The sequence below is a fragment of the Cavia porcellus genome, unplaced genomic scaffold (assembly GCF_034190915.1).
Source record: "Cavia porcellus strain 051 isolate PalLab524CR breed Dunkin Hartley unplaced genomic scaffold, mCavPor4.1 scaffold_7, whole genome shotgun sequence".
In the NCBI taxonomy this organism is placed as follows: Eukaryota; Metazoa; Chordata; class Mammalia; order Rodentia; family Caviidae; genus Cavia; species Cavia porcellus.
Window position 1 is genome coordinate 55034462 of NW_026947490.1, and position 9206 is coordinate 55043667.

Sequence of the window (9206 nt, forward strand, 5' to 3'; positions counted from 1 at the left end):
CTGGACTTTTTATAGGCATTGAATGTGCTATGAAAACATACTTATTAGTGAAATAAGTATGTCATGCATGCATAATCATCACATTGTTTCATTAGTATGATAAGGGAAAAACATGTATTTTGTCCCAGAGAGAATGGCTTCTTCCAAGCAATGGCTCAGGCCACACCTGCCTTCACTTTAACTAACCCATCATGAGCCATTTTAAGTTGGCTTTTGGATGCTTTAAGAAATTTTTTGTGCACTATAAAGTTTGGGTTTTTTGCATGTGGACATCTAGTTGTTCCAGTATATTTCTTGATGGTAAAATCCATTCTCCATTTAATTGCTTTTGCATCTTTGCAAGAAATCAAATGTCTGTTACCTGGATATCTATTCTGGGGCTTTATATTGGTACTTTTGTGGTTTATATATCAATGCCGTTTTATCTTGATTGGTGTAACTTTGTAATAAGTCATGGGACTGGGGAAGGTTAGAGTTCTAATTTTGTTCCTTTGTCAAAGTTGTTTAGACTTTTCTGAGTCTTTTTTATTTTTATAGAAATGTAAGAATCAAAATGTTAATCTATATGAAAAATGATGTTGGCATTTTGATAAGGGATTGTGTTTTCTGATCTTTATTATTCTGTTCATTTTTTATTTCATTTTGTCTTTTATTTCTAATAAAAAAAACCTTTTACTGAAGCATAACATAAACAGAAAAATGTAGATCCCAGGAGAACAGCTTGAGTTACTATCAAGTGAACAAACCCATGTGCTACCTACTCATATCAGGAAAGGGGCGTGGCCAGTGCCTGTAAGTCCTTTCCATGTGTCTCCTGTCTTCTCTCTCTTCTCCCAGAAGGTAACCTCTTCCTGCTCTCCAATGCCAGACTGCCCTCACCAGCTTTTAAGCTCTACACAAATGGAATCACGTCATATCTTTTTCTTCTGAAATGTTTGTGATACCTATTTTTGTGCCTGTATGCACTGAAAATCATCTGTTTTCAATGATGTTTGTGTTCTATCACTTTATTATACTGCCAAGCATTTATCCATTCTGCTATTCCCTTATGGGTTTCCCAGTTTTTAGTTCCTAGACACTTTTTAAAATTTTTTTATTTTTTTGCTTCTCTCTCTCTCTGTATTTTTTTTTTTTTTCTGTCTATGTTTGTTTGTTTCAGTGCTGGTAATTAAATCCAGGGCCTCCTGCATGCTAAGTATGTGCTTTACCACTGAGCTGCAACCCCAGCCTAATCATTAATAAATTTGCTAGTCAGCTTCCCAAGCTGCTACGAGGCTACCTTGGCTTTCTGCACAGCAGCCCACCCTGCGTCCTCCAGGGTGTTCTTTTATTTTGTCTTTTCCTCTTTTACTCGGCCCAAGCTTGCTCTGCAGAGCCAATTTCTCCATCACTCTTTGCTTTTACTCTTTCAAATAAAATTTGAAAAAACAAAGAACAACAACAACAAAAACAACACCTCAAAGCTGCTATGCGAGCTCGGTGTGAGACTTCAGCAGTTATTTTGTTTTGGAAGGTAAGTGCTGCTGCTTGTGGCTTTGTGTTTCCCTGGGGGTACTAATGATACTGAACACTTTTTTCATTGGTTTATTTTTATTTCATTATTTGTTTATTTGGTGGTGCTGGGGATTGAACCCAGAATTTCTGCTCTAAGGTACATCCCCAGTTGTTTTTATTTTTATTTTAAAACAGGGTCTCACTAAGGTGCTAGGTTGTCCAGGCTGGGCTTGAACGTTCAGTCCTCCTGCCTCGGTCTCCCTGAAGTTTACAGTGTAAGGACACAGCTATAGAACAGCAACCCCAGACATTTTATAATAAAGTTAAAAGTCAATTAGTGGCCTGTGGTGATGCTCCTGCTGCTTGTCACGTAGTAAGCCTGCTAAATTCAATCAGCCTTGAATATCTGCACCCAGATGCTTCTCCCTGCGTGCGGAGGACCACCTGGACAAGGCTCCTTGAAAGAAGAGCAGTTACCTCCATTCTGGCTGAACTGGCCCTGTTTCCATGTACTGATATTTACAGAGCTGGCTGGGATTTTCCCTATTCCTTCAATTAGCTTTAAGCAATGTAAATCGGTCTGGCCGAGGTGCTGATGTGTATTCTTTTTTTTGTTTTTTTTTGTCTTTTTCCTTTTTATCAGTACCAGGGATCGAACTCACGACTGCCTGCTTGCAAGGCAGGCGCTTATGCTGCTGAGCTAAATCCCCAGCCCCATGATGTGTATTCTTTAAAGCAAGGCGACCAGGCAGTGTTTGGCTCCCAAAGAACATGTGCAAGCTGGGTAGGAAGGAGAGCCAGGCTCCATGCTGTTGGCTGGGATCGAGCCTTGAGCTAAGAAGCTGTGACTTCCCAGGACATAAAATATTATACATCAGAGCTAAAGCACCAACCCCGAAACTTTACATACTGCCTCAGTTGGGTTACCCGGATTATTCTTTCTGCACACCCTTCTCTCTGCGTATTGCTGAGGTGATCTCAGGCCTCATACCTAGCCCAGCTCATAGCACTCACATACCTCCCGCCACTCTGTCACTCATCCTCAAGCCTCTCCCTCCTTCATGCATGAATAAAGCCCAGGTTCAGCTCTGGGTTGGGGCCTCTGTTCCAGTTAACAATTACCCTAGCTGGGCTTAGGACCCTCTTGACTCCCCACAACCATAAATTGCTTTTTTAGTGTCTTTATTCTCATCACGTTGCACTGGAAGTGGTAGATTGGAATTAACTCCCTCGAATTCAGTAATTTTTCCATGAGATTACAAATATGGATGGGCATGGTGGCCCACACTTGTAATCCCAGCACTCAGGAGGCTGACAGAGGAGAATTGCTGTGAGTTTAAGGCCAGGCCGGGCTACAAAGTGAGTTCAAAGCCAACCTGAACTGCATAGTGAAACCCTGGCTCAAAAAGATAAAAAATTAAATTAAGTTAAAAAAACAACAGACTTCCCAACCTGGGAAGGGCTCTTTATACCTGATATCCCACTGGGTCACCATGACTATATCCAGTTGCAAGGCATTTGTTTTTTCTTCCTTAGAAAAATATATATTGTTTCCAACCTCCACCAAGGACTCATGGATTTGGCTATGTCCAGTCAAGGACACATTTAACTCTATTTGTTCTGCTCAAACCCTCTTCCCTCCTTCTCAAGAATCTACTTAGAACTTGTTTGACAATACATGACTTAATTCATGTAACCAATTATGTAATAATCGGCCATCAGCCTTGTATTTCCTGTTTGTAGACTGTATTTAAACTGAACTCTAAGCTGATGGGTGGCTGGTGATTTGGAACTGATTCCCACCAGCTTAGTAGGGTAATAAAAGTTGGCTTCTAGCTCTTCTGTGCAGTCTTCCACTCTGTTTGATATTTTTTCTGCAACAAAGATGTGCACTATGCTGTCCAGCTGTTTATTGGCCATTTTTATGCAATACAATCTTAAGGTACACAGTGTTTAAATTTGATCCCAAAGATTGAGTCCAATCTGCTTATTTTATCTTAAGTACATTGACTATGGAACATGAAGAATAATGGGAGACTGTAAGTGTTAAGTCAGGAGATGAAGAGTTATAGGTTAACATAATAGTTATTGTTATGGTCGATACATTGTGTCAACTTGAGTTTTGAAGTTTAAGGGAAAGACTCAGCAGAGCACCAGGGTTCTTTGTAAATATCCTCATCTTGTGCAAAGGAGGGTAAGGAGATTTTGCTAGTGCTGTACCTGCGCTGAGGGTGGAGGGTAGCCAGTGTACAATATAAGGAAGGAGAAGAGGTTTGCTCTTCCCCTTTTTGCTCTGGCCACCCTGAAACCTCCAAAAACCGTAAGCTAAAAAAAATGTTTTCTTCACTAATTTTGAACATCAGCTATTTTGTCTCAGCAATGAGACAAAAGTAACCAAAACAATTATCTTTAAGTGTTTGGACCAAACTTAAAGTAGTGGGAAAGTAGGAGAAGCAAATCTTCATGCAAAGCTAACATGGGCCCCTACAGTCAAAAAAGAATGCTCTGCTTGCTCTGTAACCTAGAGATTTGTTTGGCTATAGGTGAATAAAGTTCCTGGAGAGGTGCAGAGGAAAAGTAGATAATTTTTTTCTGCTGGGGGAGCAAGTTTATTAATGAATAAGGGAATTTCAACAGGATGTTTGCAAATTTATTTATTTGTTTTGAGACAGGATCTTTCTATGTAGTTCAGGCTGGCCTTGAACTCGTTACATAGGCCAGGCTGGTCTCTGGTCTGATTCCCTGAGTGCTGGGATTACAGGTGTGTACCCAATGTCTGGCGAGGACGCTTTTCATAGACATGGATGTTCTGAAAAAGCTTCCACAGATGTGCTGAGCAGCCAAGAACTGAGAAAGCTGAGCAAATCAAACAGCTCTGTTCTCTCCTGCCTGCCAGCTCATAGCTCAGCTGTGTTCTCATTGGCCACCACTTACAAGACTGCAAGCCTAAGGAAATAAGAATAAAGGATGCCGGTTACAGCTGAGGTGGGTTTTTTTTCAGGATCTTATTAAGTCACTAATTTTCCAGGCTGCAATTCCGCTAACTCAGCCTCTAGAATGCTTGGGGTCACAAGCACGTGCCGCCTGCCCAGGTTATATATGGATTTTAAATAAACAATAATTTTAATATTCTAAACATTTAGAAACCTTTTATAAGCCCCTCAAATCTTGGCAGTGACATACCCTCCTCACATGCACAACACAGACCATTTCTGCTTAAAGTTTTAACTTAATTGATTGTTTTTGAGACAGGATCTCACTATAATTAGCCCAGACTTAAAACTCACTACGCAACCCAAGCTGACTTCAAACTCCCAAAGATCTTCCTGTCTCAGCCTGAGTGCTAGAATTGCAAGTGTTTGTCACCATACTCAGCCATTTTTGCTTGAGTTTTAATGCCAAATGGGAAGTTGATTAGACTCATTCTGTTTCTCCAAACAGATCTGAGGATTTAAGATTTTTCTAAGTTAGTGATTACTAAGCAAGGAAAATAGATGCATTTTGAGATGAAGATGACAAGAGTCATCCTTACACAGACACAAAATCAAAGACATCTAGAACGTCTAGGGGCACCACTCCCTATCAGTATTGTGGACAGAACCGAGGGCCTCACACCTTAGACAAATGTTCCATGACTGAGCTACGTCCTCTGCCTATATTATTTTTGAGACCGCATTTCACTAAACTACCCAGGCTGACCTTGTGTTTTCTATCCTCCTGCCCCAGCCTCCCCAAGTAGCTAGCATTTCAGCCATGTGTCACTGTGCCCAGCTCTAGTTTTTCTTTGAGGTACTCATAAAAAGACAAAGAAAAATGTCTAGTTTACAAGAATCCTTCTGCTTTCAGTATAGTAATGTTAGAAAAGGGTAGATATTTACTTTCTATAGGCACATGCATCTTGTCATGTTCTAACTTATTAACATCTTTTGGGGGTGTATGTGAAGCATTTTGCATAGGTTTATTTAATCCTCAAACAGCACTGAGTTAGACTTGATCCCTGTTTTACAGACATGGAAACTGAAGCTTAGAGACAGTAACTTGCCCTTAATCACACAGCTGGAGAATGCAGGTCTGTGGGAACTGAAAGGCCTTCTTTCTATGACGCCATGATAGAACCTCAGTTTGGATTTGCTTCGACAGCCTTATGAATGAGAAAAGCTGTGTTTAACCTTAGACAGAACCCTTTGAATATATGTCGATGGTACCCTCCACCAATGCTTGGCCAATTCTGTGTGTGTGTTACACAAGGGCTTTACACTGAGCTACATCCCCAGATTCTTGTTTTGTTTTGTTTTTGAAACAGGATCTTGGCGAAGGTGGCCACAGGCTGGGCTGGAACTTGCAATCCTTCTGCTTTAGTCTCCCAGAGTTCTGGGATGACAGCTGTGTGCCACCATAGCAATTTGGCTGGTTCTTTCATGGTGAAGACGTGTGCATGCACAGAACGGATACTGTGGAAGTGTGACAGCTCCTGGGACTGTTGACTCCAGGTGACGGAGCAAACAGGCGAACGGGGCCTAGACAGGAATGCATCTCCTGGAGGAAGGAAAAGTGTGCACAGTGGCACTGTTTCAGGGAAACTCAGAAGCACCCAAAAGTGAAAATGAAAATGTGAATTGATTCTATCCATTGTTTCTCTCAATAGCTCTCCCAGAATTTTCTGAGAGACTTCAGTTTATGCTCAACTTTCATCAGTATATAGTCAGGTTTCATAAGAGAGCAGAGGAGATATTCTGTTAAAGGGATATTGTCACAAGTACTTTCTTGACCACTCTAGCCATGGTGTCTTTTCTTCTGAGCTGTTACAATATTAAGTGCCCACAAGCTTAGTAGCTTCTTCTCTCTGGTGTTTGTTTCCTTTTTTTTTGATCTTTTTGAGACACAATTTCACTATGCAGTTTAGGCTAGTCTTGAACTCACTTTGTAGTTCAGGCTGGCCTCAAACTTATAGCAATCCTCCTGCCTCAGCCTTGTTTTGTTTGAGACAAGGTCTCACTATACAAACTGGTCTCAAACTGAAAGTCATCCTGACTCAGCCTCCTCGTGGCTAGGATTACAGGCATGTGCCACCCAACCTGGCCTATGTGTTTTATTTTCTTTGTGAATATCCCCATTTATTCTTTACCGGTTCGTATTTTGTCTTCCTTTAAGCTGTGCGATCCCTGCTTAGAGATCACGTTCTACTAATCATTGTTTCTTCCACAGCATGTTCCTAGCCACCTTTACAGGGCTGGCACTATTTGATGAACGACAAAAACATGGATATTAAACGGAGAAGTTGCAGCAGAGATGCAAATGAAGAGGCTAAACTAGAAAGATAGAGCGTGCAGGGGAAGTAGGAGGGGTTACATCTTAGCCTCTAAACTTCCAGCCTCCAAAGACTGACCCGGAAATAAGTGGGGGCTTGAGCTCTGACTCCCAGCCCAGGGCTTTCCCATCTTCCGGCCTCCAGTGACCTGCCCTCTTCTGGATGGAGGTCCAGTGGCCATCTACTGGGACTTCCCCTCCACATACCTCCTTCCTCCAAGGCTCAGAAGCCAGACCTCAGGTAAGGGACCGATGCTTCAGGAGTGTGGAGAACAGGAGAGGCGTCTGTGTGACGTTATCCTGAAGACAGCAGAGGGCCATGTCTACCCATTGCTGAGCCACAAAGTGACAGTTTTGTCTAAAAGCCGTTCCCCCAGGCCACGCCCTCCTCAGAAGCTCATTGTTCTCCATGGGCTGATGACGCTTCTGATTGGCTGGGACCCCTCCCCCGCCAGGCTGGGACCCCTCCCCCGCCAGGCTGGGTCCCCTGTTCCCCAAGGGCTGCCCTGGTTTCCTGGTCTCTCATCGGGTTGGGTGAGAGTGATGTGACTGACCTCATGGAGGGTGACTGGACACAGTAATAGCTTCTAAACAGGCAGGCTCCCTGCCACTCCTGTGTGGCTTTGCTTTCAAAGGATACATTAAATTGTGGTCAACCACAGCTCGAAAATATTAATGGGAAACTACAGAAATAAACACAATTTCTTAAAATAAAATGCTTTATTAGTTGTGGTTTGTTCTGAGAAGTGAGGGGATATCTCATGCGCCCCTAAGCCATTTTCTCTGGGACACGAATTATCCCTGTCAGGTGTACCTGCCTGTAGATGCCTCTTCTCCACGGGCAATGAGACCATGTCCCAGGTCACTGGTGACAGTAACATATGCTGTCACAATCATCCTACTTTATTATTAATAAACTTAGTACTTAATTTCAGAGATTTTTGTGAGGTAAGTTCTTTTTGGGAATTATATACCTGACCTGAGTATCAGGAACATAATTCTTTACTTTTGGTGCCAGGGATCAAACGTACAACCTCATGCTTGCCAGGCAGGCACTTGTGCTGCTGAACTTTGTTGTAACCTAGTTTTAACCATCGCGCCTCATTTTCTGTTCTGTATGCGTCTTACTGCCTCGCCCTCCCCTTTCCCCTTCCTATCTATCTAAGTTTCAATTTCCTGAGAAAGCTGTAAAAGCCTCAGGTATCAGTTTCCTGTAACCCCCTCCCCTACCCCTCATCCAGCTATCTGTAATAAAACGTGCTGTTCTTTAAGAAATGCTTAACTTCAAGGAAATTACAGGAAGTTCTATAAAGCCCAGATGTTACCTAACTGTGTCAGCGATTACAACATTCCTGTGGTTTTCGGCTTTAAAACCCAACCTTTCTAGCTGTAAGGCACACAGTCTCCAAATTGGCTCCTGGAGACTGAGATGCCAGGCCTGGCCTAAAATAAAGCCTTTGCTCCCCAAATTTTAATTTCTTGCTTCCTTGGGCTTTATTCTAGGGTCTGAGCTATCACAAACTACATCCCCAGCCCCTCAAGGACATAATCCTAACCAAACTAATCTCGATTATAATTTCAAATCCAATGTGGCACTGGATGAGTTTTATTATTCCTTTATTACACTGCAAAAATGTTAACAGGCAAGCATGTTTTCTAACAGCTTACATCATATTTTGATTTTCTCACTGCTCTTATGTATAGCCCAACAATTCACATTTGGGGGTTCATATTTAAAACTTGAGCTAAAAGGTTAATAAGTTAAACCTTGTTAACATTTAACCTCTCACTATGATTTTAACCACATGAAAAGAAATCCATTTAATATGGGGAAAGAGCAGCATTGATGTACCCTGGATCAATAGTTCTTTGAAATGAATGCCAAGTCACAAAAAAAGCTGGGTTAAAGATACTTGTTTAAGAGCTAAAGCAAAATTTCCTTAGTCTAAGAGAGTACTTTCAGTCTGTCTTAAATTTGACATTTTCTGAACTTTCTTTTAACTAACACTACCACAAAGCAAGCATTGTGCTAAAACATTATTTCCATCTTTACAGTGGTCTTAAGAAGTCAGTGCTATTATTCCTGGTTTCCTCTTGAAAGTACGTCTCACAGAGGTTTATAGGATCTGAGTCACCAAATGGCTGAGTTGAAGCCCAGACCCGTCTAATCTGGCACTGAGAAATTTATTGAATGAATCCCCCCATAAGGACTTGTCAGAAAACTGACATACGATTGAACTCAACGCCACTGATCCAGGGATGCATAACACAGTGGAAAGCATTGTTAAGGAGTTCAGTGTCTATAGGGATAGTAAGATTTCCAATATATAAAGTCTAAATTTTTTACAATAGTTGTAAAGCTAATCACTAGACTATGTGAGCTCCACGTGGTAATAAAGTTTTTG

General features: G+C 41.7%; 1 protein-coding gene across 2 annotated transcripts in view; it reads right to left on the reverse strand.

Moving 5' to 3' along the window:
• The window catches only part of Adcy10 (adenylate cyclase 10), a 74221-nt gene extending 67011 nt beyond the window's left edge, over positions 1–7210 (reverse strand). The window contains exon 1 of one of the 2 annotated variants that reach the window (XM_063253606.1): positions 7009–7210. The gene's annotated coding sequence lies outside the window, so the exon portion shown is untranslated. The remainder of the gene's footprint in view (positions 1–7008) is intronic. The other variant, XM_003468699.3, reaches the window with a different exon arrangement.
• Positions 7211–9206: the final 1996 nt, after the last annotated feature.